Source organism: Chaetodon auriga, chromosome 5 (assembly GCF_051107435.1).
Source record: "Chaetodon auriga isolate fChaAug3 chromosome 5, fChaAug3.hap1, whole genome shotgun sequence".
In the NCBI taxonomy this organism is placed as follows: domain Eukaryota; kingdom Metazoa; phylum Chordata; class Actinopteri; order Chaetodontiformes; family Chaetodontidae; genus Chaetodon; species Chaetodon auriga.
In genome coordinates this window covers 11,847,832-11,872,172 of record NC_135078.1, presented here as the reverse complement: position 1 = coordinate 11,872,172, position 24,341 = coordinate 11,847,832, and the positions used below count along the sequence as shown (strand labels likewise).

The 24,341-nt window shown below is 41.6% G+C and overlaps 1 pseudogene; it reads left to right on the top strand.

The window, feature by feature from the left end:
• The window catches only part of LOC143320666 (coiled-coil domain-containing protein 60-like), a 29,740-nt pseudogene extending 10,826 nt beyond the window's left edge, over positions 1-18,914 (top strand).
• Positions 18,915-24,341: the final 5,427 nt, after the last annotated feature.

The window sequence follows — 24,341 nt, the reverse complement described above, 5'->3', positions numbered from 1 at the left end:
TTCCAGTGGCGTGTTCCCACCCGGCCATCAGACTTTACATTGACATGACTTGACAGTGAGTTTAGTTTTACACTTATAAAACCTTCATGGATTGAAAATTCATAATCCAAAGCGTAAATAAGAGTAAGAATGTGGTTCGAGTTCAAATACATCTATTGTTTACATCCATTTTTGCTCGTCTAGCTAGCTGTCTTTTTCGTCTTTTGCAGGACTGGCAGGAATGTGTATCACCTGTGTGCACAAGTATATGTGTACTCATGCGTGTGCTAGTAGAGCATGATGTCCCAAAAAAAACCCCTCTCATCATAAAATGCCTCAAAACTCCACATGGTACCTTTAAATGACTCATATTGTGAATTTTCCAATTACAGTTAGCTTGAAATCGTTCATTTGGACAGCAAACTACTGTACAACATAACACTATGCTCACTGAATTGTTACCCAACCCTAATATAAATAATTCTATAGATATTGCCTTTGCTTATCTCAGAGTCGCAGTTATATTGAAACTCCAGATGACTGCTGAGCTTCCTCAAACATCAAAAACATCTATATAAGATGAACCACAGCCTTCATTTCATTTTAAAGCACTTACAGCGCTGTAATATTTCTTGTGAATCCCAGTCAATTCCAATAACAAAGGATCATACAGCTGGTGCGGGTAACGCCACCTTGACTCTCCATTCCAGCTCGCTATAATGAGCTTCGTAGCAGCCTGCACTTTGACCTGCTTTTCTCTGCCTCCTTCACTCACAAGAAGCCAGACGACTCATGGAATGATTAAGAAACACAGAGGTGTTTTACCTCGCCTGGTCTTCTGGCAAAGTCACCTCGACAGTTGCCTCTGTGCGCGCGTCTTTAGTAATTTTCCACCACAGCATTAATGCAAAGGTAATTACGCGTGCAGTATGAGGAAAACAAGCAAATAGTATTTGAGGAAAGGTTATGGTTGGAAGCTAAACCGCCATAATTAAGTCATTAATCTGGCCAGACGTAACACATTTCTCCCATAATGCTCCAGTTAGGTGTCATTTGTGCCTGCCTGCTGCTTTGGTGTGCTCTGATTTGGATGATTTACAGTGTGCTTGTGTGTATGTATGTGTGTGTGTGTGCGCGTGCATACATGGTTGTGAGGGATTATTGTAATGACATGCAAGCACTTTTGACTAACTCATCGGCTTTGATGGTTTTTGTATGTCTGACAAAGACAGGAGATTAATGTGTAGGCTTGACATTTGTGGTTTATGCACATTTTGTTTTTTCCTCTCTGTCATTTATGTTGTTGGAAAGTGAACATATATCATTATTAAAGCACACCGGTGATGCTCCTGTATTTACGACTCCCGCTTTGTGTCTCTCTGCTTTGCAGGCGTTTGGCAGGGCCAGAGCTACTTACACCTCCTGCAGAAAGAGGAAGAGGAGGAGCAGGAGGAAAAGGAGAGGCAGTGGACGAGGGAAGAGGAGCAGCTGAGAACAGAGCCTTGACCTCCCAGTTTCTCCTCTGACTCAGACAGCGATTCCAAGGGGTGAGGCTACAACTCACATCAGCTCAGTTTTATCTCCTCTTGCAGTGTCTCTCTCTGGCGTAATTTATCAGCATGGACGCAAGGCGTGTGTCGTGTATAATGTATGCTGTATTTATTTATTTAGCTTCTAACTAAGGTTCACTTTTTAGCTACTTAAAGCTGCACTAATCAAATTTTTATATTAACGTCAAATATATCACAGAAATTGATCACCCGCCTCCGCCCCATCAAACCAGTTCCCAGCAGCAGCAAGCAGCTGTTTTTAGCAAAAAGGCTCTGATAAACTTACTGTGCGCTACCTGCCCAGCTTCAAATGGCAGACAGACTGAGTTAGCAACTAGCTAACTTTTTGTGTTTCCATCAAGGGGGGCAATTAATGCAGTACTTTACAATACAAAGTATTTTATGTGCGTATGTTTACTCTTGTTTATGTAGCTCTATGAGTGTTGCTGTCTCTGTCTCTGTCTCTGTCCCAGTCTGTTCCTGGAGATTCTCACTTTCTGCCCTTTCATAGTACTACTTGGGCTATATTCCCTTTGATTGAAATATTGAATATTAATACCAACATCAAACACGCCCTGCAAAGCCTATACAAACATTTTATCAATATAATTATTCAATAGTTAGTTTTTTGCTTATTTTTCATTTAAATATACCTAAGAATAGTGTAGCCTATGTATGAATTTCACTGGACATTTGTAGAGTCACATGATCTACGTATATATTTGCAGTTTATTTAGCATTTAAGCCATTAGTATTAACATCAACCTCCAAAACTCCTTACTGCAAGCTAATATAGTACAGATGTGCAATAGATCAGCAAAAGCTAATTGAGATATTTCTGAGCTAATGTTACCACTGTTATCAGATGAATCATCCTCATCCTCATATGTTACTGAAAGCTTACAGCACTGTGTCTCTGCTGCGATCAGGTGGCCTCTGCCTGCAGGAACCAGCTTGCCAGGTGTGAATGAAGTGAGACCACGCAGGAAGAAGAGCCAGTCAGCACGACCTTTCACCCCTGTCCATCACTCTCTGACCTTCCCTCCGCTGAGTGAAGCACTGAGGTAAGGCTACTATGTACTGTACAGCCTATTCCTGAAGCAGTATTCAGCCTTTAAACGAGCCGTTATCTAAGTATTTTAAGGTACTCAAGGTTAGAAGCTGTCCAAGAGCTGGGGTCTGAGGTTGGTTGATTGTGCTTATGACAAAATCTCGTTTGAGGGGGAATTACAGTCTTCAGACCACACAGGCTGCAGAGAGCTTGCTTTTGGCTGGTGCACTATGCATTTGCATAGGTGAGTGTATGCATTTTGATATTTCGTTCAGTGACTCTCTTGACTACCCAACAGCTTCTGCGTTAACAGATGGAGATAGAGTTAGGGTGACTCTGCCTCTACCCCGGCAGCAGCTAGAAAACAGCAGCATGTTTGTTACTTCCAGAGAAATAGATGTGAGAAGTGCAGCTGCTTTTCTTTGTCCTGTAGCCTGTCACTTTCATTTTGTAACCTTCAGATATACAAAGCTCAAATAATGTTGCTGTACCTCACTATATGAAGTTTTTACAGTGAGTACAGTTGTGTTGTTTGGTCGTAGTATGCTGTTTGCTTTACGCAGGAAGGGCTCCAAGGTAGCCAGATAACAAAGTTCAAGACTTAAAAATGAAGACATTTAAACATCAAAGCTAAAAGGATCAGTTAGTTCCTTTTATTTCAACCATTTCCAACCATTGATTTAAGGGAATCACTGCACTCAGTCAGCCGGCGTTCATCCACTTGATTCATGTCAAACAGATATGTTAGTACACTTCAGCAAACATCAAACAAAGAAAGGCAAACAGGCAGGTTGCTGAATATTTCATGTAAAACACGTGATTGAGAGGTACTCCTGATGTTCTCCTTTTGTATTTCTTTTATACAGCTGTTTCCTTTGATGCTGCGAGAACCAGAGCAAAGCTTTGTGAAAAAGACACGTCGAGTAGTAGCTTTGTAACAAAAGTGCAGTATGGAATGTGTCACAGATTATGTCAGGACAAGTGTCATGTAGTTGAAAATTATCAAATGGCAAAGCAGGAACATTTTAGCTTAAAAAAGATGTGTTTGCACCTCTGTGACCCAAATTGATTACCCTTATTTTACCCACATATTTAGATAGCATTTATGTAGTGCAATAAGAGGTCTGGAAGCAGGAGTTTATAACACAGTATAACCTAAGTGTAGCTAGATAGACACAGTTTTGCCAGTAACTATAATTCTCCCTCTGAGGCACTCTTAACTGGTGTGTTAACACTTAATGAATGCTCGATAAAGCAGAATAACGTTGTTGTTAACACATGTATATATAATGAGATGGCTTCAGCAGTTTCACACACATTCGGTGCTTTAACCCAGCCTGTGAGTGACTTGTACATGTGCATCATTTAAGAGCTCTTCAATCACATCACATGACCTTGATCAGCAGATGGATTTTGCCCCATTGCCATGGAATTGTACATGTTCAGCTTTCTATTTTTGTTAATAATTGATTTATAGCAAGCTGGGAACGTATAAAGCTATATGCTGATAATAAGTGTAACTAAAGGCAGTGGGAGCTCAGGTGTTCTCTCAGGCCTGTTCCCTCATCTTTATGGACACGGGAGTCTCTCTCTGTATTTGTCTGTGCACTGTTCCACAGGGACAAATCTACAGCCTGTATTTATGATACATCACCTCCGCCTCAACATGCATTTCCTCTGACACTGCATTATTGCCAGAGCCAGAATACAGCCTTGTTTTCTGGCAAGACCTCTGGAAAATAACAACCCTGTTCAAAGGCTGTTACCTGACATCTGACAGATCCTAATCTAGCAGACTATCTGCCCGGCAGACAAATGGCGTGGTCGATAATGAAAAGAGCTTGGAGCGACCCGGGGCAGCAGCATTTGCGGGCAGGGGGGAGCGAGGCAGGAAAAGAGGCAGAATTCATATTGTGTTGTTTGATGTGTTAGGAGAGATCATGGGAATGGATGTGGTCATAAAGCCTCAAAGCGTGAAAGTGTCGGCTTGATGGACGGCGCCGCTTGACTGCAGGTGACACTGTAACCAAGCTTTTAGAGAGATGGCGTGTTTTGCATTTGTTCCCACCACAGCAGCGCCTGTATTGACGAGTCGGGCCTGCGTTTTCAGCCACTTATTTTTCCTCCAGTAGCAGACTTGAGTGGAAGTGAAAGGTGTTTGGTATGATCGGTTTTGCAGTGGCTCGTTTTGCCCATTGGAGGGGGCACCACACCATCGTCTATTTTTGTGACATTGATCTCAAAGATCTGTGTAACGTGGTCTAAGAGGGTGGTTTCATTCCAAAGAAAGGTCTGTTTTCCAGATAAAGAGAAACAAAGAAAAACGTTTACAGTCAGGCGCAACACACAACCACACTGCCAACGCACATGAAGCTATGACCATAAGGTACCAGACAGGCCAGCAACAGTGAAGTTACAGACAAGAAAAAGACATTCAGTCAGTGGTATGCATCTCTATATTTTGCTTCAAACACAAAGAATAATAAATCAAAATTGAGTGTAATTTGTGTTCTTGGAAAAAGATAAAATATGTTTCACTGGACAAAACACTGCAATGAAACTTGAATCTTCTAATATCACATTTATTCTATAGTCATTGTTGGAAAAAGCGACGAACATGAATCATAAAACCTCCATATGAATAAGGTTCTGGAGCTCTGGAATATTGGTTAGACACTGAACCCATCAGTGTTAGAGAGTGCGTCAGAATTAGTGGAAAAATATTAAAAAGATGTTGTAATTTAATGTTCTCCCCTCAAGCAAGAAACTGGTGGAAAATACTATCAATGCACCTACTGTGAAACAGTTTGTAGTTCACGTTTCCTGATTTGTTGGTCCTGACGCTTAAGGCCATAACTACGCACCTGATGTTTCTCTCTCTCCCTTTCTCCTCTCGCCTTCCCTTCAAATCAGAGTAGAAGAAGAAGCTGTGGACAAATGCAATCAGCGAGGCCATTTTCAGTTGCTATAAAACTTTATTAGTTTGAGGATGTGGGGACAAATCTTTATCCAGGAAAGTGTTCCATTTTTAAAGCCGTAGTTCTGCTTGTGAGATGCTGTGAGCACAAAACAGAGAGTGTCGCCTCTCTCCTCTGTTGCTGCAGTGGTTCTGACATGGACTGATTCTAAAAATCAAACCCCTCCTTGTGTGTTGTTATCACCATCCAAGCAACATGTGTGCGTGATGTGTCCTTCTCACATGCTACATGTTGACCTTTGACCTCTTGAACTCTTTAGTGACATGACCTGACAGGATTAAAATTTCGTAAAAGTTATTTTGACGGTGCAGCATCATGGCCCTCTCTCTCCTTCTGTCTCTCCACCCTGTCCGATCAAGGCAAAATGCCAAAAAATAAGCATTTCAAGGAAGTTACTTTGCATGCATTTTGAAATAATACATCGATAAAAGGGCTCGTTTGAGAGGCGGAATGGAAGTGGTACAAATGTTTTTTTTTTGTTGTTTTTTTTAACCTAGATTTAAATGGTATTTCAAAACTGTGTTACTGTGATTGTGGTGATATGAGTGGGATGTTTTATCATAAAGAACAAGTGTTGTGCTCGCTGTATCTTATGGAGTTAGAACTGTACTCAAACCGTTTTTATGGATTCTTTCGACGCATAGATGTTGAGCTTTGTGTCTTTGTGTGCTGTTGCAGGAAGGTCATTTACCGCCAGCTCTGCTGTCTGAATTGGCTGCTGGAGGCTTTGACTCTGGATTGCTCCGGCAGAGTCAGCCCCCTCACTGCCTGCTGGGACCCCAAGTAAGTTATTCTGGGGTCAAAGGTTCTCACCACACACAGCTACCCAGTGGTCAGTTAAAGCGAATACGTGAATAAGAAGTTGCCTTTTAAAGCTGCCTAAGGCAAAATCTCCATCTAAAAATACACCTGATCTGCCCACGCGCCTGTTTAAAACCCATAGACTGATTTGCTCTAACTGTCCAAATGAAATGTAACATTTTTTGACTTTAACACCAATAGAAAATGTTCCCAACACACCTGCTGTGAAACAGTATATCGTTATCATGCCTCACGATTATGCTGTAGGTATTTGTTAAAACCTGACTTATGTGACTTACATGTTTTTGAATTAATAATCCTTCAGTTATTAGACAAAGTTCACATTTGACAGGATAATGATGCATTCACATTGAGCAATGAGACACAAAAGCACCTGGAGCGTTAGGATTATGACATCCTAACTCATGCTCTCAAAAATCTCCATACATAATACATTAGCTGTCATTTTTTATTAAGGAGTGAGCCCACTGCCCAGAGCCCCAGTCCAGAGGCTAAAACGCAGCAGCATGAGTGACATATCCATCAGCGATCAGCTCATTACGGCGCTGACCTCTGCGTGCTGACAGACAAGTAATTTCTGTCAAATCCACACAGTTTTTAAGCGAGCCACCTGGAGAGATGTTGCATCTGTACTGTAGAGAGCCGGTGATGAAGGGTGGTGGTGATCAGGGGCTGCAGGCGTCGAGCTGACAGTGCTGGATGAAATATAAAGTCCAAAGCTCCGGAGGGGGTCCAGGCTTAGCGAGGAGATTGCATTCTTCCATCTTTGTCCCTCCCCAGGTTTCAGCTCCCATGGTACTGACCCACCACAGGGAGTCCAGGGTGAGGAAATGGAGAGAAAGTGCAGAAGGAGCAGCTCTGTGGTGTTTGAACTCATATGTTTAACCCACAAGATCACACATCTTTAGTCTGCTTTAATTTCTTAAATGTAGCTCTTCCCTCCTCACTTTTCTTTTTATTCATTTTTTCTTGCCTTGGTATTGATCTATGATAATGTTTATGGCCTATCTCCAAGTGTCAGAGGAGACCTGGGCCGTGAGAATAGATGAATTCATAAAGCTTAAAGGCGACTGCACGGCGCTCAGTCACAATGGCTCCTTGTAGAATCTAGTACGGGAATATTATTGGACACCACTGTAAGCCCTGAATAATTGATCGTGGAATGAAAAAGAAAAGGAAGGAACGGAAGGAAAGGAAGGAAAAGAGCTACAAAGAGAATTTTTTTTTGCACCCAATCGTCATCATGTTACAGCCTCCAGGGCCTTCGTTCAGCTTCAAATCCAATTTCCCAGAAAGTCTTAAGCTTTATGGGCCAAATGATCCAGCTGAGGTATTACTGTACAGGAAGACAAGGAGAGGATGAAATGAAACATTATCACAAGGTTACGACACTGCTGGGCCCTCCACCGGGCGGGCAGCTCTGATGTTGGGCATCAATCTAAAACACTGCACAGTTTTTACGATAAGATGAATTATGATTTTGATAATGGCTGGAGCAACTCTCGAGCTGTCTCTGCCTGGAAGGGCGGTTTTGACTTGTGGTGAGTCGCAGAAGGTCATCGGAGTGATGAATGTATCACAACAGCGGCCATTACTTTCCATTCGCAGAGACCCTGGCCGAGGCAGGACCACGATAAAGATGCTGAAAAAAGAGAGAGCTTGTCGAGGACAAATGGGAGCAGTTTGTTTCAACCAAGGCATCCCTGCTTGTAATGTCCCCTTTATATTTTAATTATTATTGTATGAGTTATTTAAACAGCATGTGGACGCCCCTGTCAGCATGCTTCAGTGTACTGTAGCTGTGGGGCAGTTTGTCATGTTTTGACCGAGGATAAGTTTGGAGATATTCTCTTTTCTTTACTGTCACTAAATCCCATGAAATTTCCAAAACCAACAATGAACTGATCCAACAAACAACAAAGCCTGACACATCTTATTCCTCTGTGCCCTAGAGCTCCATTGTTGTCCAAAAACTATTAAAACACACATTCATTCATCACCGTGCACACAGGCACTGTAGTTTATTTTGATGGAAGGCTGCAACCGTACACCGTCCCGCTGCTGGAAACACCTGCCGGACCACTGAAGTAGTTGCCAACAAATACGTTTATTCTGTATTCATGACCTGTTTTTAAAGGCTTACACTGTCATCCAGTGGGCTTGGGTCTGACTGCCACAGACAGGATAGGCTTGCTTACAGTCTTTTCATTGGACTTGTTGACAACAACAAAAACAGAGTATCATCAGCCTTATTCTTTAATAAAAGGTCTTCATGCTCCAGCATACAGTGATACTTTAAATAATAATGTGTCTCCATCTCCATCCATCCAATAACCCTGACCTCAACCCCATCCAACACCTTAAATATGAAGTGGAACACCGACAGACAGATAAGACAGGTTTTATCACCCAGCATCAATGTTGTACTGATGCCCTGGTCAGTAGTCCCTGCAGCCGTTACAGCAGCACATTAATGGTCGTGGTTATGCAATAAGATATTCAGCAATGACTTATGGTCATGAAATTCAGCCGTCTACATATTTTTGGCCACAAAGGAAATTAATTTTCTCCATCTGTCCTTGTGAGTTCTGGACAAACTGATCTCAGCAGAAGGTTGGAGTTTGCCCAGAACTTGTCTTTCTAAGTCCTGTACCTGCCACACTCTGCAGAACGAGAGAAATCCTGCACAGTGACACCTACATTCACAGGTGCGCGCACACACACACACACACACACACACACACACACATACAGGCACAGACACACATGGGAAGAAGGAAAAATCAGAAGCATTTACTCACTCATTCTTGAGCACGACACTTATTATACCAAACCTTAAATCTTAATGCATAGGCACAGTCAAACATGTATGTTTACACCCACAGACTGTCTCAACAAGCAGTAAGCATCGTGACACACACACACACACACACACACACACACCTACACACACATGCACACACTCTCTCCTTGGGGGATGGCAGTGTGTGGCAGTAGAGGACATTTGGAGAGCTTTTGCTGCTGTTGCTGACGTGTTGTGCTTCCTTCCATCCTGATAATTAGGCTGATGGGAGCGTCACACACACTTAAGGCCCGGGTCTTCTCTGACAGACAGATGGGAGAGAGGGAAGGGCGAAGGGGAGAGAAGAGGGAGGGAGAGACGTGTCTGGTTCCTTTCTGTTGCTCATATGTCGTCTTGAGTTGAGAGATGTTTCTACCTTGTATGTGTGTGCGCACAGAGACAAGCTGCTGCCTGTCAGCTTGTCTGTGTGTGCATGTGTTCGCATACTTCTGCACTTATAAGGATCAGATGTCTCCACAAGGAGCAAATACAAATTTAAGACTTTGCGTTTGGCTTCTCATTTAGAAACAGTTATTATTATTATAGGAATGTTTTGCCGTTTCTGTTCTTTTTGTTCTTTGCTGGCCCAACACAGGTGGCTAGATATCATGCTGAGATATGTCTCACATGGCAAAAATGGAGCTTGAAGCAAAAAAACAACACTTTCAAAGACCTAAACCATCAGTTGTTACAGACAGATTTCGGACAGTCCCTCAGAAGTAATTCCATCCTGTGCTCACGTTCAACATTTATACACAGAGAAAAGAAGCATCCTATCAGACTGTCGGTTGACAGTAGCATCAATAGGGGCCAATGTGAGACAGCCATGTTGTGTTTTGAGTAAAGGTTGTGGTAGTCATTATTGACACATGTTTGTGTTGAGAGCTGTACTGTGTTTACATGATTAATGTCTGCCTTTGGAAGCAGCAAATTAATGATCGTTCTCATGGGGGTTTCACAAGGCAACCTGGGAAAAGTAGAAAATGACTAATCTCACTAAATGATGCAGGTTGGGATAAGATGGATACAGCAGAAACAAAAATGATCACTGAATACTATTACTCCAAGAATGTACTGTTTAAATTAATATTCTTTTGACATTTGAACTGTAAAAGATAGTTAAAATAAAATCATTCAAGTTAATCTGACGTAAAATGTATCCAACGGTGCATAAAATTATCTCACATCATCAAGTTGTTAGAGGTGGATTTGTCTTTAAAATTACACTTAGGGCCCAGTTTAAAGATTAGATTGGATTAATAGGAGAAGATTAAAGAAGGGACTCCATTGTAGTCTTGTTTGGCCGAAAAGCTTTGTTGTACTGACCTCTATGGGTTGAAAGTCTGTTGCACTTGTGACCACAACAAACAGCGGTTTGTCGGTCCTGTGTGTGTGTCTGCATTCTGTATGTAGGTGATACTCTAGACTGGAGCTGAATGTTAACCTGCAAACTACCTTTCATCTCCTTCCCTTTTCCCCTTCAAAAGCCTCAGTGAGCTCATCCCAGGCGCCCTCACAGAGCCTCTGTTCGCCTCCACACCCACGGGAAATCTTCCTTCGCCAGTGTGGCCTCTGTCTCGGCCCTCACCTCCACCACTGTGGGCAGCAGTGTGTCCTGTCTGGTCCCAGGTGCTGAGGAGGACACAGAGTCTTCAGGAACTGCAGAGGAGACAGGCCGGCCCCCTCAGAGAGTAAGTTGTCAAAAATGGAAAGAAATGGTTTCATTAGTGGAGTGAAAAGCAATGGCAAAAATGGTTGACAGAAGAAGAGGTGAATAATTGTTTGACACTCAGCAGCTGACCTGGATGACCATCCGAGCTCATACAAACAGTACAGCCATCTCAAAGAGTAGCATAATAGTCAAAGAGTCTCTAAGCATACATATGGATGGAGGATTTACTAGACATACTAACATTACAGTATCTTGCAGATTCTTACTGTGTTTCAAATTTTCATTTAAAAGCTGAATAGTCTTCCCAATCATAACTCAACAGAGTGGCACCATACAGTACAAATATAATTAATATAAGGCTTCCATAATTTATTCTAGCGGGCTGCATACAAAATAACGCAAATTCAAAACAACTAGTCAAACCGTCGATCCTGCCTCTCAGTGGGCCGATAGCCAATCATACTTCAGGATAGTGGGGTGGCTCTTAGGGGTGGCCAGGCAGATTTCAGGGGTATCCAATGCACCCCAGACCACCACCTGGACACGCCCCTCATGCAGGGGTAGGGTGTTCATGCAGTAGCATTCACTCATTTCCTTCCTGTTGTAGGAATGCACAGCACAGAAAAGAGACTGTCCCTTTCCCATCAACACTGTCACGTTACTGAGACGTGAGTGGAAGGCACGATAACACTCTCTCATACTAATGCTCGTTTTTCTATGCTTATAAGGACTCTGTTTGATCCCTAAATGCTAAGGCTAACCTGTACCTTAACCTCTAAAAGTGTCATTTTAATCATCATCCCCTTTCCTTGTGTCTAATATGACAATGAAACACAAAAAATAAATTAACTGTTTATGAAAACATAACAAGCACATCCAAAACTTGACTTCATGTCAAAAACACAATTTCACATCTTGTGTTTTCAAGGAGAATCATCTTAAACTCCTCCCGTCACTCATACAATCTAAATCTAAACTGGACCCAGAGCAACAAAAGCACCAGCCAAAACAATCTCTCTTCAAAAAACACCCTGACTGTGAACATTGAAAAGAATTGTTTACAGAAACACACATGCTCGCAGAAAACTGACCTCTGATGTTATAGAAACAGCTATTTGATATGAACTAATGGCAACAAAGCCTAAAAAAGTCATTTTATTCCAAACATGCTGGCACCTGATAAACATGATGGCACGTCAATTCCCTGTCCAACCTCATACTCACACACACTCAGAGACACATGCATGGATAAACACACACACACACACACACACACACACACACACACACACACACACACACACACACACTTACCCACCACCTGCTGAGTCTGAAATGGAAACCAAAATAAGAGTTGGGTCTGTTCGATACACTACTCAGCTGGATGATCAGAGCTTTTATGCCAAGGCTCAGGCCCCCTATGCCCTGCGCTGTTTCCCAGAGTGCACTGCTTCAGGCTTCAGAGTATGGTATAATTAGTCATCTGATCTCTCCCACCACCTCCGCCTCCTGTAGATTACAGGTTTCATATCATTACCTCCTGATGAAAGACTGTTCGGCTTGCTGTCGCTGCCGGAGCCATCGTCAGGTTGTTTCTTCTTTTCGCTCTCCATTACTCTCTCTTTCTCACGTTTTTTTTTCTTTCTCCCTCTCTCCCTCCCTTCCTCCCTAATCATAAAAGGAGTCCAAAAAATCAAAGGATTAATTCAGCGTCATTGGTTTAAAGCAATTAACTGCTGTTCAGGCTAATCCCCAGAGTTATGTTTCAAATCCAGAAATTGGCCACTGGAGATGTGCAGCTCTGCCCACACTACATTGTTTTGCCTGGTAAATGAAGTTGAAAGAGGAGTTCTTTAGTTTGAGGGGGAAAAAAAAGTAGTTTTTCAAACTCTTTGATGAAAAAGGGAATTGTAAAACTTTGAATAATTAGGAGATTTATCTTTGCATTTCAATGCCTCCCCCAGTAGTTTTTTTTTTTTAGCAGCACAGATAGTTAATCCGGCATATTCATTTGGGATAATTAAAATAAGAACTCTATTTATTCAATCTAAAGACAGCCAATTTGCAAAAGTTATTGGCTATTATAGTTTTGGCTGCAGGTTTTTATAGCTACTCCTCGTGAGAAATCGTGCTATACATTTTAATAAGTGCCTCATCTGTCTGATTTGCCACGCTGTGATTAATTTTGTCACAGCTCATAGAGAAGTAGAATCATTTAGGCTGGTATTTAACATTTTAATGAATGCTTTATGCCCTCAGTAAGCTTCATGAAGATTTATTCTGTCATCACTGTGTGTGACATCTATGTATGAACTACTAGCTGCTGCGTCAGTGATGAACTTCTCAATTTCATGGTGTAGTAACAACATGTGAACACTATGGGGAGCTATGAGCCTAAATATGAAAACTACTTCAACAACTTTATGACTTTTTATCCTTTAAAATGAAGCCATGCCTACTTCACCAAAGACATTTTCCATTTGAAGGATTTTTAGACCTTAAGTGGTAAAAGCTTTCAATACTTCACAAGAAAATAGAGACAAGAAGAAAAAAAAATCCACATAATTTCATGTAATAGATTATTTTTATTGTTCTTTTTCGTGTTGCTACCTCTCAGGTTTGTCCTCAGACCTCTTTGGGGTCCTGACAGCACACGGCACGAAATCTATCAGGAAAAATATTAATACCGATCCATAAGAAGCACACAGGAATCTGCATAAATTATTCAAATGTACTATTGATTATGAAAGGAAAGAGAAAAAAAATGCTTTAAGACTGCTTTAAAAAGAAGTGGGCACATCTCAAGCCCTCAGCAAAGAACTAGGAGCATGAAAACTAAAAGCAGCTTCACCCGTTTATGAACCGACCCTTGATACAGCAGGTGCACCAGGTGACCTGAGAGGTTATCCATTACTGTGATGCACTGCTGTGTATAATTAAACAAGGTAGCACGCAGTAAACTGCAGCTGCATTTAAGAGTGTGAGATTGCATTTGAACAGCAGGAAATGCTCTGTATAGAGGGAAGGCATTAAAAAGTGGTGAGCCTTATTGGACAAAGATGTTTTTCCTCAATCATAGTGTTTAAAGCCTTCTTCCCTTCACCTCCACATCACATGAAAAATAATGCCTTCATCCTTCTAATCACGAACAATTAAAAAAGAGAGTTACAGATCTATAATAAAATGTACTCTTTTTTTATTTCAGGTCTTTGCATCCTCTTGGATGTGCAGCAGAAAAAGAACCAAAGTCCACAAAACAACAGCTTAGCAGACAGGTAGGTTCTTTCTGTAAACCTACATTAGTAGCTCTACATCTCATGCCTTGTATTTCAGCAGCCATAACTCCTTAAATTCTGCCCCTGGCGACATGTGTTCCTCAGGACTGTGCTCCTATTATGATTTATGCACTTGCTAGAACTGTTAAAAAATGGTTTTATTCCCTAGATCAACAGCGGTGCATTATATAGAGGACAAAAGTCCAGGGCAATATTCCTGTGAGCCTGGGATGATTGTGTAAAGAGGAGAAGATGATGGGAAAACTAAAGTTACAGTGGCAGCTTAGCCTGTACTCTTCTCACCAGCTCTGTGGTGACAGCCCTTCAATTTGTGTTTCTATTTTTAGTCCCCTTCATCATCATTCTTCCCTTCTATTCACAGCTTTAAAGGCAGTGATCTGAAAGGCTATGTCAGGAATTTGTGGTAAGGCGTCAGTGGCATTGTGCTGTGGATGAGGGGACAAAAGGGCACGTTGTAAAATGCTATCAGAGACATCTCATTGGTACTTTCTCCTACCTGATATTTACTTGGGCTGTTAAAGGTTTGACAACATGATTACACCAATTCAATGACTGATCACATGTGCCAGATGACTATTTTCTCCCAGCAGTAGAGCCTTCAGTATGAGTTTGTGCAAACATAGTTTGCATCAACATTTGACTTTGAATACTTAATGTGCAAAATTTGAACACGGCAAGAAACACTATTCAATTCACCTAAAACATCTCAAAAGAAACCCTTGATCATTAGAAGACACATGAAAGTGTTTCGCATTCTTATCACTACATTTTTTAACAGGAAACCAACAACAAATGGCCCCATTAGAACCAGTCTTACTAAATACTACCACTTTTAGCAAAAGCATCTTAAAGCTAATATGAGTTTAGCCTGTAGACTTAAAAATGGAACTAAGATTATTTTGGCCTTGAGGTGCTTTTGGGAAACAAGGCCCAAACGAGTTTAATCTGTATCTGACAGAAATATCTCAGGCGACACACTGACGTATCCAGTCTCAGTTTAAATAGGCGTGACACTTAAAGTCCATTTGACCCATCCCCATTTTAACAGACTCTATAAACAAGTCTTACTTGTTTTTAACCGTCCCCTGCTCAAGTCTGACAGCACCCGAGTCCAAGACACATTTCCAAGCCAGAAAACGACCAAACTGGCTCCCAGCCTGCAAAGAGTTCTTGGCCCGACAGGTGCAACTGCAGCCGCACCCATGATTCATATGTGTCAGCAAAGGTACAATCCAGAGTCCAAAAAATGTTGGGAAGCTGTGTAAAATGTCAATAAAAAGAGACTACAATCATTCCCAACCAAAATGTGTTTCCCGACAGTGGTTGTACGAAGTGTTCCTGAGCCCATGTAGTGACATCCTTTATACGATCATGTGTTCACAAAGTGGCGAACCTCACTCTATCCTTGCTTTTGAATGCCTGAGCCTTTCGAGGATGCCCCTTTCATACCATAAATCCTGGGCCGCTGGTTTTAGTTCATTGTGTCTGTCAAAGGTTTATACCTATTTCATATTTTTTCTATATATAGATTTGGAATTTCCCCTCGCGGGACTGATAAAGGAATATTGAATTGAATATTGAATTAATGTATGACTGATCTGTTAAGGATATAAAGATACAATAATGATTACAGGGCCCATTTCTGTTATTTTCTATATACACAAAGTTCATACATGCAGTGCAATCATTGAGTATTTGTTCTAAGTACATAATGTGTTCAAGCGTTTTTACAGTCACAGCCATTTTTATACATAGGCCCCCAGTTTTAGCGCAGTTTGTGTTGAGTATACAGTAAACTTTTTGTCTTGGTATGTGCTTGTGTCAATTTTTTTTGTTCAAAACACAAAAGCACAATATATAGCATAACCATGACTGTAAATCTATGAACACGACAATAAATATTGTTTCTCTTTGTGTTTTCTACATTCAGCTGTCCTGCCAAGCCCCCATTAGCCATCAACCATGTAATCAGCAACAAGGCCACAATGCTACGGAAGCTGAAAGCTGCCTTTGATGAAAGGGTTGAGGAGATGGCTCAGAGCTACATCGACGTCCTGGAGCTCAAAGCCAGGTCTGGCAAACATCCAATCCGAACAAATTCCCAAATTCCTTCTTAATGGTTTTCCCAAACTACCACTCAAGTATCAGCAGGAAGATTACCTGCCAGTGAATGCAGTGTTGTCTCACATGCATCATCTTTAATGAGTCATTCTTTTTTCCCCAAAACGTAATCTTCAAGGGATGAACGGATTGTCAAGAGTGACTTTAAAAGGAATAGTTTCACGGCTACAAAAATACTAGAAAGAAATAGCTTCCTTTCTGCGAAGACTGATATCGCTGTCATGCCTGTACACTAAATATGAAGCAAGCTAGCAGCAGATTATCGTAGCATGAAGACTGGAAAAGGTTTTAGCATCTCTAAATCACATCATATCTTGTTTGCTTATTCCATACAAATCCAGACTGACAAAGTCAGTCTGTTTTCCCTTGCTTCTAGTCTTTAAGCTAAGCTAAGCTAGGCTAAGCTAACCGGCTACTGGCTGTAGCTTCATATTTACTGTGCGGGCATGAGGGTGATTTCTTCCCATCTAGCTCTTGCTGAGAATATGAATGCGCATTTGCCAAAATATCTGGCTTTTCTCTAATACTCAGATTTTGTCCTTCTACCTGATTTAGTTTCTTCATTCATTCATTATCAGAGCTGATGACAAGCTGATGAAATTAACTGGGCTGAAGGTATTTTGCCATAAGAACTGAATCATATTTTAACTGACTTTATCTTATGATGTTTTATCATGTTAAAGACTTTAACCCACTTTCTGAGCCTTTGCTTTCCTTTGGCTCGGAGGGTAAACACCCTTAACATCTCTCAGACAGGTACTACTACTTATTGAGCAACCATGTTTACTCTGTCATATCAGTCAGTGTGCTTAATACAAATTTAAATATAAGTCAAATATAGTTAGTGTGCCATTACTGTATAAACCATGTCCACAGGCTACGTTAAAGATCACGTGAGCTCTCTCAGGTTCTTCCAGTTCTTCTTTCATTCAGTTTTCTTCTCCCACACAGGGAGAGGTTGAACAGCGGCCTCCAGAGGTATCGAACCCTGTGTCACATGAGCGAACCCTATGGCCTTCCTCACCATGTGACCTGCATGCCTCAGGAGACAGACGCTCCAAACAGCAACAATAAAAACAACCACAGCAACTATATGTGGTATGCAGCCTGTTGAAGACATTATCTAGTGTGGAATGTGGATTCTGGGGGGGGTTTGGGCCAGGGGGCAGGTTTGTGTTTGCACACATCTGTGGAACTACATGCACATGCGGTATGCATATGTGTTAACATTAAAACTAATAAACACCACATTCTTATATGTCGTAGCATAATGTTATCAGTGGGGCTGACGCTCATGCTGGTTTGTTCTGTCATTTTATTCAGGCTGTCCGCTCTGCTGACCTGAGGAGGTATGCGAGGAGCAAACGGTGAGCAGGGTGCTGGAGAAGCTGAGGGGCTTTGCAGAGCAGCAGACGCTCAGGGTTCGACCTCAGCTCTTCCTGAAGGTGCTGGGGGGTCTGGAGGCTGGAGCTCTGTCTGCCTGAGCTGTGTGTGGCCATCCAGGTATATGAAACCCCTCATACCACACTTAGCAAAGCAAGCTACTGGAAAATGGCTGACATTTATTGATCATACAGGAATTTCTGCAGCAAAGGAAAATTTATTAATAGAAACAACAACTGAGCATGATAAAAAATCTAAATCTCGATGTATAAAATCCAAGATTATTGCCTTTTTTTTTTTTTTGCAATTGGGTAGCATGGAAATGAGAGATTCAATTGTGGGATTTTGTTTAACTCCTCTGATCTTCCCCCAAACTATAAGCCCAACAGTAAACTCTTGGTCACTCCCACCAAACCATCAATTAAGGATGAGCTGCACTCCACGACTAACAGACTCCAGACCCTCTGAACACACCCCTACCGGTCAAAAATTAGGGGTAATGCATCCTTCACAGACTCCAGAGCAGATAGTTGAAGGTGTAATTACAGGAAGCTGACTGATAAATGACACCGACAGACAGCAGAGTTGACTCACTGATTCAGAGGGTCGGTGGGGAGGGTCGGCCACCAGGTCGGTCCTTTTCAGGACAGTATGTGGCAGCCTCCCTTTCTGAAACTCTGAGCTGAATCAAACAGACCACAGATGACTTGCTTTGGTTTCCATTTGGGACTCAGCACGGGACACCAGGGTGGGCTGGGTTGGGGGATGTCTGGGATTACTGGTGTATGAGTGTCTTTAGGGGAAAGTTTAGTCAAGGTTTGGGGCCACAGTATAATTTGGTATGGTTGCAAGGAATTATTTTACAAAACCAACATAGAGATGCTGTCTTTTCATTTTGTCCATTATCTCCTACATCAGGGGCTGTGTGATCACCAGTTTCTGTTGTATATTTGTGCTTTCTTGCTTACTTTTGTCTGAGATATCAACGCACATTTCCATCAGTCTCTTTCTGCCCATGTCTGTCTCTACTTAAACTATCCATCCTCCATCCCTCTTCTTCTGTCAGATTGTCACAGAGCATGTGGTCCAGATGCCCACAGAGGAGAACGATGCCTGGCTGTGTTCAAAAGGTCACTCCCCCACAGTACCACCGTGCGCCTCAAACACCAGGTGAACCACACTCATCAAGTGGAAGGCGACAGCCATGGACAAGTAAATAAAGAGAGCACACGCACACCAGGGTTGTAAATTAGATGTGAGGTCAAGGCTGAAATAGCTAAAAGTAATGGGGCAACAAGTGATGAATAAACGTGATCAGTGGGAGTAGCTATGTTGCATTTCAACCTACTGACTATTGACATGATTGGGAAACTAGAATATGCTTGCACCACACAACCAGGCAGCAGAGAAAATGTCAAATTGAGACAAACTAGTGAGTCAACAACAACCGAGAAATAAAACAGAAAAGATATAGATACAGATTTGCCTAAAGAAAAGGAACAGTTAGATTAAAGGCCTAATACTGTTACTAATAAGCACATAGTCACAGGTGTACAGGTGGGGATATGCACAGATCACAGGCAAGCACAATAAAGGGTGAAGCAGGAAGTTGGACCGGTGCATATCTTTCAGTCATTTGCTTTGTCAAGACAATCAATAGTCAGTTGTTACAAAGAACAAGCAAATACCTTCCTGGATGCCAACATGCTGTTTTTCTAACGTATTTCACTCTAAGTCTCCACAGATAACTCACAAGATTACATGTTTTATTTTGGCAATCTTCAGTTCTTTAGTGCTATGAGGTATTTATTATATATGTTTATTTATTTACACTGAACTGCCCGGTACCTATCCTTACTTGCATTTTGTGGTGATAGTGTTTCTGTATGTGACACTCTTATTTGTCTTGCTCTGTAATGGCAGCTATCTTTGCTCATGCAACAACCCAGTCTGTTCTAAACAAACTGCTGTAGATGTTGCTAAATGTGAAATTCAGTGTAAGTCTCACCCCTTCCTGTTTGCAAGAACATTTTTCCTGGAATGACCTACATGACTCAATGTTTGGACCAAAGCAGAAGTGATTTAGCTGAAACTCTGTCGCACCCAGTAAAATAGACATTTACTTGAAAATATAACAGGCTCCTATTTGAAATACATCTGTTTTTCTGCTGAGGCACAAGCCACAGATGGCATGAACAAGCCAGTGTGATAATGGAAAAACAGTCTAATACACCGTCACTCTGTTGTGCTTTTGAATCCAGCCAGACATTAACAGTGACCTTTATCCCCCGCCTCACTTCCTGATGGGGTTGTGAAGAAGAGAACCACAACTCTGCCTGTTATATAAGGTGAACTTGCCTATCATGGCCTCGCTCAGTATTTTAGAGGAACCGAAAGTGAATATTACTGAAAACAGGTCTTATGACTGTGGATGTTTGAATCCGAGGTGGTTGAGATCCCTTTTTTAGACATGAAAATAATGTTTGTCGAATGTGCTGCAGATCATGGAGATTAAAGAAGCAGACCTTTTGCTAATATGTGTTATATTAACTGCTGCTTTTGAAAACAACTTGTAGTAACTTGTAGTCTTCCTTATCCATTTGTGATAACATGTACTGTAGTTTTTGCCATGTGACATGGGGCTCGGCAAATCTGCTTCAGATGGTGTGTGTGTGTGTGTGTGTGTGTCTCAGTGGTAGTATAGAGTAAAAGGAGAACATGTTGCCTCAAAGAGGAGGGGTGGGATTGGGAACGGGTTCAGCAGCGAGCTAGCACTCATTTCAGGAATGCCACACAGTCTGGAAGCTGAGCTCAACCCACCCCCATACCCCTGGCGTAGCCCTGGGCAGGGGGGATGGTGGGGTGCAAAATATGAGGGGGAACAAGCCTTCTTTCATTTGAACTTCTCTCTCAGGTTTTAGAGCTCATTCCTCAGGGTGCAAAGTCTAGACCAAGTAAAGAGGAAGACACCAAACTAAAGTGCAAATAATAAATATATACAAGTAAGTTGTTTTAAACTGGTGTTCTTATGCACATAAGTAAAATATAAAAGAAATTAGAAATGAACTATTGCATCCTTAGACAACTTTAGGCATCTATGTATGTATGTGTAATAATAAACATAATAAACAACAATAAACATTATTTGTATAGAACCTTTTATATAGAAATTGCAGCTCAAAGTGCTTTACAGGAAAGAAATCACATGCACCAAGTGAGTGCTTTACTTAGAAAACAGAACAGAATGGACACAAAAATTGATGAAAAATGAATGTAAAATAAGATGGACATAAGGAAGAAAATAAAAATAAAGACAATGCATAAAACTACACAACAAAATATTACAATCTAGGCAAAAATAGAGTAGAAAAGGGCGAATCACAGCATAAAATGATAGGTATATGTAGGTTAAAATAGAGTACACAGAATGCACAAAATCATGTAAAATACAGCATTTTAAATGAAGTGCAGCAGTGCATGAGTGTGAGGTAAAGCACAAAAGTTTCAGGCCAGTATCAGGACGTCATAGCTAGTGAAAGGCTAAAGTGAAGAGAAGTTTTTAGCTTTCTTTTGAAAATATTCAGCGAGCTGCTTCCCTGATATGTGTAGGTGGTGTGTTCAGAGCTTTGGGGTGTAATGGACAAAGGCTGCAACCCTAATTTTCTTTAAAATAGCTGGAAACCTCCAGCAGACCAGCAGCAGATGATCACAGTGGTCTTGAAGGTAAATAAGAAATGAGGGAGTTAGCGTCAGCTTGGTCCGAGTCCATTCAGGGCTTTGAATATAAGGAGGACCTTAAAATCAATCCTGAACGTTACAGGAAGTCAGTGCAGAGTAGCTAAAACTGGACGAATGTGCTCTCTCCTCCTGGCTCTGCTTAAACTCCACCATTACACACAGAAGTAAAACATCTCCTGAAATCATTTCTGTTAAAAAGTACCCAAAAGATGTTCAATTAAACCTGATAGAACACACAGTTTTCTGCTTCACGATCCGGACGAGGATGAAGTCGTGTAGGTGTTCTGATCTTAAGACCTTGTGTTCTTTCCGCCACATCTTATCAAAAGCACAACGGCCGAGCCACCGACAGGAAAATTCAATATTTACTCTCCAGTTTACCAGCAGCAGGATCTCCGTGCTTGTGTAGTTATGGGAGTGAATTTGGCTGCATGGACAGGAACAGAGAAGACGTGTTTGCTTAGTGGTGAAAAGTTGTGCAACCACAACCTGGGCCTCGAAATGATTACATAAAAAAGCTGAGCTGTAGTAAAATCAGCTTTTAACTGAGACTTTGGGGCTCGTGAAGTTAGAGCCTTATGGTGCTTTTGCAGCAGTGCTCCAGCGATCTTTGACATTCAGATAACTATATGGTCATTTGTTCTTCCTAATCTCTTGTGGCTTGTTAGCAATGATAGAAAACAGGACATTACTCTTGTATTTTAGTTACACTCATTGTGATGATATGCTATTATCAGCTCCTTTATTATGTCTTCCTACTCCTGCATGTTAGCCCTTTGTCCTACTGATAAATGCCCTGCAGTTGACTCTTTGCACATGTGGACACACTCTTATCGCTGCTCAAACAGTTAGGGGTTCCTACTCTGCTCAGAAAGTCACGCACACGCTTGAATTTTCTGCCTAAATATTGTGTCCACAGATCTGGAGATCAGGGCAAAAACCAGTGATTCATTGGATTTTCCTGTCACTGTGACAAATGTCATTAAGGCCAAGTTCAAAGTAACTTGTCACAGTGTCACACAGGCGAGGCTGAAGGCTGTCTTCACCACGCACCAAAATAGCCGTCTAGCATTAGCTTCAAGTACACACATGCTACACTTGTGCAGCTGAGGCCACTGAGGGAAAACACCTGTTGTGGGTGAAAGTGTGCTGGTCTCCTGTCGCTATTTAACATCTGACCATGACTTTACCGCATGTTGGCTCGGTTGTGACGTTTTATTGACCACATTATCTTTATTGGAATATGAAGTAAATGTAATATCTGTCCACATGACATTATGACTAAGGCAAATGTTTTTTGGTAGCTGTAGTTTTGGTGGGTTTATTGTTTGATTACGTGATTGTCTATGGGCTGAGAACATTCTCTGACCAAATCTCCAAACATGTTTTTAGATTTTTAGCCATGCTAATGGTGTGGCTTTATGGCAATGTCTGACCATCAGACTCGAATAACTCACCATCAAGTGGATGGATTACATAAATTTGTACAGACATTCATGGTTTCCAAACAGTGAATCTGAATGACTTTGGTAATTCCTTGACCTGTCCTCCAGCACCAACATGAGGTTAAATTTTCAATTTGTCCAATACCTTATAACCAAATACATGCAAACCTAATGATTCCAATCAGTTTCAGCTTTACTTTGGTGCTAAATAGCAAATGTTAGCATCCTAACACACTAAACAGATTGTGATCATGGTAAACATACCTGCTAAACATCTGCTGGTTAGCATTGTCATTATTAGCATGTTAGCATGCTAGCGTTTAGCTCAAAACACCACTGTGTCCGAGTACAGCATCACAGAGCAGCTAGCATGACTGTGGACTCTTGGTCTTGCTTAAAAATGTTTATCTCAAAAGGTTGTGTCTCTGAAGTTTCCAAAAAGCTGACACACAGTACAAAGTTTTCACCTGACAGCAGTACTATTGATCTATGACTCTTACACCTGGTCTCCACGGGAGTGTTCAGTATTACAACAGACACAGTGCAAGCCGTGACAGCTAAGAGATGTTTGTTGCTTATTGAGCGTAGGTGGTCCTGATGAAAACACATGGCAGATGAAATTTCAAAAAGGAATTACTGTTCTTAGCTTGCATATGTGTGTGCATGCCTGTCTGTCTGTCTGTGCTCTGTGATCATGTTTAAGCAGACTCTGTAATTGCTGGCTGACGCATGAGCCTTTAACCTCAGGGGCCTGGTCGGAGCGAGCAGTGAAAGGCCATCCAGAAGTTCTGGTTTGTGGTGTAACTGCAGCGTCTCAAAGTTTTCGAGGAGAAACTCTTCGAAAGTTGGGACCTGAGAATTTGAATTAGATTGCAGATCGAGTAAAATGCAAAGCTGTGTCAAGGTTATAAGAGCTGAAGCCATTTAGATGATCAAAAGATATTCATGATGTGTAGTTTAAATCCCCTTGATCTGCTCTGAGTCTTTGCAACGTGGGCTTGCTGTCTTCGTGGGAGCTTCAAAGAGAGCGTCTGCCACGCTGTGTAGGAGAAATCCAAGTGATTAATGTTTTCTTCCAGCAGACAGGCTGCCTCTTGCAGACCTGCCACGAGTACAGGAAGTGAAACCATGGCAATGGAGCCTTGAGTAATGCGTAACACCAGTTTGTCCACAGCTTGCATTAGCTGGTGCCTATTAAATATCACTCCAGGAAGCCTCGGCCGGCCTGCTGTCACTGTACAAAATGCCACATCGCCTCATTTTTTCCCCACAGCTGAACTCAGATTTTGTACCAAACAACATGTTGTTGATGTTAATTTTTTTAATGAAGGAATGGATGCAGTTGATGTTTAAAGTAGAACAGTACACATTTCTATCCATGAAGAAATTAAGCAGCTAGTTGACAAAGTGCAGGGCAGCAGAGGAGAGCATGAGGGGGAACAAGCGTTCTGTCATTTGAAGCTG